The sequence below is a fragment of the Ochlerotatus camptorhynchus genome, unplaced genomic scaffold, assembly GCF_037179485.1.
Source record: "Ochlerotatus camptorhynchus isolate MF236.1 unplaced genomic scaffold, CSIRO-AGI_Acam_v1.1 ptg000361l, whole genome shotgun sequence".
Lineage (NCBI taxonomy): Eukaryota > Metazoa > Arthropoda > Insecta > Diptera > Culicidae > Ochlerotatus > Ochlerotatus camptorhynchus.
In genome coordinates, this window is record NW_027040849.1 from 13,247,147 (window position 1) to 13,256,577 (window position 9,431).

Here is a 9,431-nt window from a genome sequence, read left to right on the forward strand (position 1 = left end):
GTGATTACCTCTCACCCCAGCAGGCCTGGGTCCAATCTCAGTTGGCGCCACCGGCATGTTCTAAGGCATAACATCTCTGATCACGTCTTCCTTCGGAAGGGAAGTAAAGCCGTTGGTCCCCGGTTCATGAGTTGATGGGTCGATAGGTAGGGTCCAGGTGTGGGAGCTGCCTTCCTGGCGTGTCGGTAGCATTGGTGCTCAGCACGGAAAACAAATCTCACGTCGCTTTTCAATAAGTTCTATCTACATTGATCGATTCTCTTCATCGATTCTCACTCTTTCGTAAATAACTTGGCTTCAACAATGTTTCCTGCCGTCTTCGTCGAATAAGAAGCTTGATTGTTGCTTCTTCCATCGAAAATATCCGGCCGTGGCGATTCAAAGAGAAAGTTGATGAAGAAAACATATCAACATCATTTGTTTCCCTGCTTCCAAGTTTGGTTACATGAGCATTTTGTGTGGTGGGTAAGGCGTGTGGTTCTGAATATGGACAAACAGGCAGATGAATTCTATTCCTACTCTTTACTGTAATAAGCTTGGTGGCCCTGAAAAGCACCGTTTTGTTGCCAAAGTTGGTGATGATTTAACCTCCGAAACCGTACAGAGTGCGTCTCTGTCGCTTCAAAGTGTAGATGACATCCATGACCGCTTACGCTTGGCGTGTTTAGTGTAGGTGACAGCATCACGGACCTCATTTTCCAAGAACACCTTCAGCACACCTCGTAGCCGGAGATACGTTTGACACCGCCACGGCGTGCCAGACGACGGATGGTGGTTATTTTGAAGAACTTTGGCACCTCCTTTACGAGACCTTTTCCTCCTTTGCCACGACCAGTCAATTGTTGCTTGTTGGGTGTGAAAGAGTGGACTAGCCACCACCTTCCTACTGGTGCTATTGCTGCTCACCACGCCGTCCTAAGCGAAAATGAGCTAATGCCATACATCAGCGCTATTTTATATCTTTTCAGGTTAAAGCAGAATGATGTGCTACCAAATGGTACTCGATTATGAGGACTGGGTTTGGGAAGAACGTTTATGTCATGAAAACAGTGATAACATTATAACTTTTTATTTGTACATTGGACAATGCTTGACATTACCACTTTTTTAATACTTTCACGTTAAAAATCATCATGCGAAAGCAAAGTTATAAATGCGTCGGATGATTTTTGATCGATTGGTGATAAAATTATTGAAATTGGTCCAGAAGCAGCTGAGTTATTAATGTTCAAAATCTTTCATAACTACACTCAAATTTGGGTCGTTCTCTTTCGCCGTGCAGAGCAGTACCACACCAAATGACGAATCGATCTGAAGCGAGCTTCTCTGAATTGAATGAAACTTTGCATACTTGTTTGTTGTGGTCAATTATCAAAAATCTAAAACCATCAGTTTTTTTTTTAATTTACTTGTTAAAATTTGATTTAATTGAATAATTTAGGCTTAAAAACCACATACATTCTTTAGAGTTTTTTTTGCTTTTTTTCAGATTGTAGGTATTCAAAAGAGAAAAAAATTACAAGCAAAAACATGTTTTCAATCTTGTCATGAAAAATATTTTGACTCTAAACCAAATCGACAGGTTGATTTTAGTGGAATTTAAGTCCAATTATATGCTTTTATGACACAGAGAAAATGTTTTTACTCGTAAATTTCCTTTAAAAAATAATAAAACCGTTGCTTATTAAATATAGTATAATACTCAAAAAAAAAAAAAAAACAAAACGCTGTTTTTTAGGCTCTTTAAACATTTTATTAACATCAGAAAAGTTGCGTGAATCATAGTTTTGAGAATTTCATGATTATTCCGATAATTTCAAGGAACTTCTCATAACTTCAGGATAGCTCTGAAAACTTCAAAAACTTCCAGAACTACGAAAATGTTTTAATTATTAGGTTCCAATGGTCTCAAGGTTTTTCGATAAATTTCAGGAAAATTTAAGGAACTGTTCCACTAAATTCGGGAAAATTTCAGAAGAAGTTTAAAAATTTTAGATGACTTCAATTTAGTTTAAAGATTTTAAGGAATGCTACGTGAACTTTGTGACTGTTCTGAGAACTTCAAAATAGTATTATGAATAACAGGAAGATAACGGCAACTTCAGCAAATTTTTGAGAGCTTCAAATATATAGTTACATCGACCGCAATCACCGCCCTTAGCAACATCGGGTGCAACATAGCCATCCACCTACCATATGAATCTGTAGGAGTCAGCAATAGTTCTAGGCATCGACCCGGAGAGTTGCCGATCATCCGAGTCAGCAACTATAGTCTACAAAAGGAAGTATCGAAGCGATGCACTCCCTTTTTTACTTTTCGGACGTTAGTGAAGTAAGAAGTGCATCTTTTTCCTAAATATAAGTAGTTAATGCAGTGCTAAGTGTTTTTTTTTTAAATCCCGAACGCGGCCCTGATCCCGTAATTATATTTAGGGAATTTTAAGGCAGTTAGCATTAGCAGTTAGCAAATCCTTAGAAGTTCTGGTCATATATCGACGAACAGTGGAAGGAAATAGGACTACCTTCAACCATGTAACTCGGCCATAAAGAAGCTTCTTCTCTTCCGGCCATAACTGACCTTTTCAAAGAACAATTCTCAGCAGTATTTACTGACGAATCATTTGACCTACAACTGGTGACTGATGCTACAGGTAATGTACCTCCCCGCTCTGCCATTGGTCCTCATCCACGGATATCACATAATACTGTTGAATCAGCTTGCACTCGGTTGAAATGCTCACCAAACCCCGGTCCGGACGGAATACCATCTATCATCTTGAAGAAGTGTAGTTCTGCTCTCTCGTATCCTCTAGCTATTATTTTCAACCGCTCGCTCTCATCCGGATCTTTTCTTAAAGCATGGAAGATATCATTCTTTTTTCCCGTGTACAAAAAAGGCGATAAACGAGAGGTTTCAAACTACAGAGGAATCGCTGCACTATGTGCTACGGCTAAACTATTGAGCTGATTGTCCTCGACTTCCTCAAGCATCATTGTCTCAACTACGTTTCCGCGACACAACATGGGTTCAAGCCGAAGAGATCCACCTGCACCAATCTGGTTCCATACACGTCCTTTATCATCAAGACTATAGAAGCTCACAAGCAGATCGATGCCATTTATACTGATTTTTCAGCTGCTTTCGATAAAATCAACCATGAAATCTTGATCGCAAAGCTTGACCGTCTTGGTTTCTCTGGTTCGTTGCTAGATTGGCTAAACTCTTACCTGGTTGGTCGTTCAATGTCGGTCAAAATTGGTAATACTATATCAGAACCATTCCATGTCACATCTGGTGCTCCACACGGCAGTCATATTGGACCATTCTTATTCTTGCTGTACCTGAATGACGTCAACCTAGTGCACAAATGTTTTAAGCTCTCGTATGCCGATGACTTCAAACTCTATTATGTAATTACCGGTGAAGAAGATGCACATTTCCTTCAGAAAGAACTTAACCTTTTTTCCAAATGGTGCGCAACTAATCGTATGAGCTTGAATGCCAACAAATGCTCAGTAATTTCCTTTGGACGTAAACGTTCTGTCATTTCATTTGATTACACCATTGCCGGAATATATTTAAAGAGAGAATCTACTGTTAAGGATTTGGGTGTTCTCTTAGATTCGAAACTTACTTTTAAAGATCATGTAGGATATATAACCTCCAAAGCTTCTAAATGCATGGGCTTTATTTTTCGTGCTGCAAAAGAATTCTCGGAAATTCACTGTTTGAAGACCCTGTATTGTTCTTTAGTTCGCTCTACATTGGACTATGCAGTTGTGGTCTGGGCTCCTTACTATCAGAACAGCGTACAGCAAGTAAAAGCTATCCAACATAAGTTTATTTGCTTTGCTCTTCGACGTTTGCCTTGGAATGATCCATCTAATCTACCTAGATATGAAGATCGTTGTAAATTATTTGACCTTGACCTTCTGGAGGTTAGTAGGAATGTCACTAAGGCTTGTTTTATATCTAATGTTGTTCAATCTCACATAGATTGTCCTACAGTGTTACGTGAGTTGAATTTTGATATTCGTCGTCATACTCTCCGTTCTCATCAATTTATGCGCATATCGACATTCCCTACTAATTATGGCTATAATGAGCCTTTTAGTAGTATATGTCGTGTGTTCAACCGTTGTTACCATGTCTTCGACTTTCATCTGTCACGTTCCATTAATAAAAATAGGTTCCGTGAAGTGCTCAGTTAGTAAATTATAGGTAGTAGTAAGAAATAGAATAAGGTCGTATTTTGTTTAGTCTTAAGCTAATAATGTAGGGTTTTTGATCTAATTTCTGTCCTACTAAGCACAACGCGCACTTTACCTCTCATTTCTGGACGAGTTTTAATTAAAAATGGAATATTTCTGTCAAAGATGACTTCTAAATTTATTCACCTTTCCATACGTACCGTTGGATTTGATAAAGAGCCACAAATTGTTGAGATATTGTTTAAAATCTAATACTGCTTCTTGATTCTAAATTCGTTCTACGAGTTTCAATTCCGTCCAAACGCATTGAAACACCATTAGATTTTCTTCGTCCTACGCATGAACGTAGAAAAAGGGGATTCGCTAGGAGCGCTTCTTTTGTTTTGATAACAATGAGCGTAAATATTCATGCAATGCGCTCTAACAGGATTTATGTTGTAACTAGTGAACTAACGCATCGAAACAAACCTATTTTTGATTTGTAGACGGTGAAGTCATTGATATTATTGATCTTTTCTGATTGATAGAACGGAAATGGGCGATTAAGACGAAGTAGCGCTCTACCCTATCATTTGGAATGTACTGTTCTGTTGATGCGAAAAGATGAGGAGGTTTATGCCCATTTGAGAAAAAAAAGCACTCAAATGGGCTTTTCCCTGCTCCTAATAAAGAATAAAGAGTAAAGAATTAGAAAAATAACGATGAATTTCAAGAATTTAAAAAAATTAAAGATTTTTCAGAGAACATAAGAGCTTAGGGATGGATTAGAGAACTTCAGAGTGGTTCACACATTTTTTATAAATTTTTAAAACATTTGAGGAATGAAAGGAAATATTTGAGATTTCCGGGTAAATAATTTCATGGAACTGCGGGATAATAAAGTAAAATCTGAAAACTTCTATAACATTTTGGGTACTTCAGGAAAGCTTTGAGAACTTCAAGGTGGTTCCATCAGCTTCATGAAATCTGCAGGAACTTTTAAGAAGTTCTAAGATCATCAGGGAAGTCAAGTTAACTTCGGAGATATCCAAAGAACTTGTGGATACTTTAAATAAATTTCAAGAACCTCAGACAAGCTAGACCTGGAGATTTTCAGACAAGCTCAGGAATCTTAGGGGCAGCCCCAATAACTTCTGGAAAGTCCAGACATTTAAGGAAGTTTAAAGATCTGTAAAGGATAATTTCTAAAAAATCGCAAAAAATCTGCTATTTAGATGCTGCTATTAAGATGAACGAGTAATTGGGACGGTACTATGACTAGTTTTGGTCGCTATTGAAAATTTAGTCGATTGCTGAATTTATGTACGGGCCCAAATTAGGAACATTTAGGCCGACATTGCATCCATTTCCCCTAGTTCACATTTTTTTATGATCCATTTATTTGTCAAGGCTCAAATGTGGTAGCTTTGCGGAGCCAAATTACTTTATATGTAACTTTAGATAATCATTTCTTACAACTTATGTTAGTGGAATGAGGGCCGAATACTCGTGGTTTACTCGAGACTAATAATTACATGTATTTAGAAGATTGAAAGGGCACAAAGGGAAAGGGATATTGGTAAATCTTCTTCTTTCTGCTTCTTTCAACGGATGATTGTGGATGAAAGACTTTATTGGCGGACATGTGCTATGGATCTCGAAGCATTGAAAGCACAGCTGTAATGATACAAGAGGGGACTTGGGTTGGGATAGTGATAAGGAAATTCAAACACAAAATACTACTAAATGCACAAATCAGTAGTTTTTAAGAATTCGTGAATTAATCTAAAAAAAATCGAGATCACGGTAAGCCAGAACGTTTCCAATTGGTGTATTAGGTTGTTTTCCTCGGGCTCTGAAGGAATCAAGTAGTTCGAATGCAGGACCAGACAACATGCTTGATGTCGTGATAGCCGTTTCCACAGGCACATAAACTGCTGTCTACAAGCTCTAGCGGTAGAGGTGTGCGTTTAACGAGAAGTGATTGGACATGAGCCTGGACATTACCCGGATAAAATCGCGATCCACGTCCAATCCCTTGAACCAGGGTTTGATCGACACCTTTGGGAGGATCGAATGTAACCATCTTCCCAGATTACCATGATTCAACTTGTGTTGCCAGTTGATGAGGACTTGCTGACGAGCGAATGTGAAAAATTTATGGTAGGCGGTTTGTCGCTCGTAAATGTCGCCTTCCACAGCGCCCACATTAGCCAGCGAGTCCGCTTTCTCATTGCCCGGAATAGAGCAATGAGAAGAGACCCATGCTAAGGTGATGATATGTGAGCTGTTTGATAAAGCACTCAGTGACGATCGTATTTCGTTCAGGAATTACGTCAAGTGCTTCATCGGCCTCATTGAACGCATAGCCTCCAGAGAACTTAGACTATCCGAAAAAAATTAATAGTGATCAGGGGAAGTGAGGAAATCTGCTCTAACGCATATAATATAGCTTCTTGTTCCGCAACGTATACCGAACATGGTTTTTGATGCTGATATGAGGCACTATGAAGATCATTGAATACACCAAAACCAGTGGCCGCATTTATTGTGGACCCATCAGTGAAAAATCTCTTCTCGGCATTGACGTGGCGGTATTTTTGTTCGCGAAGATGGATGGGGACGATGGGGCTCTGGTATTCCTTGAATTTACTCCCTCATTATGAGATCGAATATTACGGAAGAACAACTGAAATCGTGGGATACTTTATTGCCCCTCGCTGTTGCCGCAAAAGGCAGTGGTGTGGCCAAATTGTTTACACTTTGTGCACTTCATCACCCTCGGTACAAACAACCACACAGGAAGTCGAACCCTTCCAAACCTGACGTAATCTGGCAGTACCGATCCGGAGAAGGTCACCCGAAACAAGTCTGATATGGAAGTAGGTTTTTTTTCGTCCCATCCAAGAACGCTGACTGCATTTGAATTCAGTCCAGAATGTTTACTTCAGGAAGAGTGGGGCTCTTGAAAACCCCAACCCCCCTCTTCAGGAAGGCGTCGCTGATCATACTCCATCGATTTCCACATCGTGACATGGGATATAAACTCGATACTCTAAAGTAAAGAGCTCGCAGGCAACATTCTCGTACGCCTGCTTTTGACCAGCAACAGTGACGCGCAGTTTGTCTGGCCGCACCTTCAAAACGTCGGCCACGGACGAGAAACGATTGAAAAGATCCTTTTCGATGCGGTTAACATTTAGAGCTATTTGCTTGGGCCGGAAGAAAACAACCCATGGACCTTTCGAGGCGTCTGGGTATGCCTTGTGGCGGGGGGCAGCTTGTGTTAGTTCTACAGGGATAGCCGGTGTTGGTTGGTGGCGGGTTAGACGGGGTAGAAGGAGGGAAGAAGGTGTGGATGGTGAAGGTTTAACATTTGGGATGGTTCCGGTGTTCTTTTTTGTCACATGGGATTTCATTTCCACATCGGACTGCTAATCGTCAGTGGGAACGGCCGAAAGGGAAGTCCCCCCGTCATCACTATTACTATCCATTTCGGGGCAACTACCTACTATGTTAATTGATTTTTATTGATCAAGCGCTGGTTCCGTCTAAAATAAAAATGTATCACCACTATGGAAATTCATCATCATTGATGTAATATTTATTCAAAGGTAGGTATATCGTTTGCTTTGTTTATTGTTACCGCAGATCTAACTTTCGTTGCAGATGCAAGTCCGTTTCGAAGTTATTGCACTTATCCCGACAAATCAACAAACACCATAAACACCCGCGGTGAGAAATTTTCCAGAACCAACTCTAACCCCCTGACAACCGGCTTCGGTGTCGGACTCGGATACGATGTGAAAAGTGAAATTAATAATCTGCTGACTTCGTATGTTCAAATTATACACAAAAACCTACCTGTTTACAAACTGTCCGAGCGTGTTGTTTTCCCCGTAATTTCCCGAACACCGATAGGGGGGGCAAGAATTTCCCCCACCAGCAGCTTCTCGACTCTCGACTGCAGTGTTTCGGTGAATGTTCACACTAACAGTCACCCAAGGCACTCACTCACTTTCTTCGTCGTCTTATTCTTGTCCAAATCGTATGTAGTAAGTCGCAAACGTGTGCTAGTAGGACGACGTCATCGATGCGATCACTGCCGATTTTCACACCGCCTTTTACTTTATGGCACGGTCCCTGTCAAAACGGCGATCGAATTTTCCGCCGAACATGAATATTATTTGCTGAATAAACAGTGTCGGTTTCCTTGTTTCGTACCCGCGAAGCAAAATCGTTAACGCTTTTGATTATTTTCCTTGGTTGAATTTATCACCTCCTGCAGGAACGGGCGGGTCTCCACAAAGCACTTTATATTTGGAACAAAATATTATTGCGGTTTTGAAGATCAGGTTTCCATTTCTTTTTTTTCTAACGAATTCTTCTTAGCTTCAGCTGTTCAGTGCAGCCTCACAAATCTATCATCAGCCACCGCGACGGGAATTTTAAAATCCACTGCTCCCTGCCCAAAGCGCCGTTAATTAACTTTCACGTACTGTCCCGACTAACTATGCAGACTCGAAATGTGTATACGTAGATATGTAACCGCGGTTTGTCGTCTCATTTCAGTGCTTGGCGTGCACTCTCGGTAGATCTGGTGGAGCTTGAAGCGATTCTAAAATTATATGGGCATGGGAAATTTTCCTCACTGAGCTGGCATTGGCTTTGGCTTCGCATGCCACATTCTTCGAATTTTTGCTCTCAATTCAAACTCCTAGGGCTTATCACTCTGGCAACGAATATCGAACTTTATCAGCAGACACCACCTCTTAGCTCCAGACGGTTCGGAAATGTCGCGGTTTCACTAGAGCGGAAAATTTTTCCACAGCTCAAGAAGAGAAAAAAAAGAGATCGATCTCCAAGCGGACGAAACCGACTCGAATGGGATGAAAGGAAAATCTAGACTGCGAAGCTGTGGGATGAGATCGGCTCAAAACGCTGCTGCGGCTGCGAGAAGATGGTGATCGTGAGTTCCCACAGCTGGGTGATGTACTGCGCAGTGTGAATGGCGATCGTGATCACTCAGAATTTTCTCTCATTGTGGTGCTCTTTTCGGAGGCAAATAAGAAAAAATGAGGTCTATTTTTAAGCGATAATATCCAAACACTTGCCGATGTTGTGTGTTGTGGAGGAAAGCGTGTAATTGACACAGGCTGGCATGATGATTAATTTCGTTGCTGACGGGTTGGGGAACGGGTTCGTTAGATAAACATTCATAGTGCTACCCGGTGTCTACG

At 40.7% G+C, this 9,431-nt stretch overlaps 1 protein-coding gene across 1 annotated transcript in view; it reads right to left on the reverse strand.

The window, feature by feature from the left end:
* Positions 1–9,086, reverse strand: part of LOC135709469 (serine/threonine-protein kinase meng-po) — a 73,423-nt gene extending 64,337 nt beyond the window's left edge. The window contains exon 1 of the mRNA XM_065231826.1: positions 8,056–9,086. The gene's annotated coding sequence lies outside the window, so the exon portion shown is untranslated. The remainder of the gene's footprint in view (positions 1–8,055) is intronic.
* Positions 9,087–9,431: the final 345 nt, after the last annotated feature.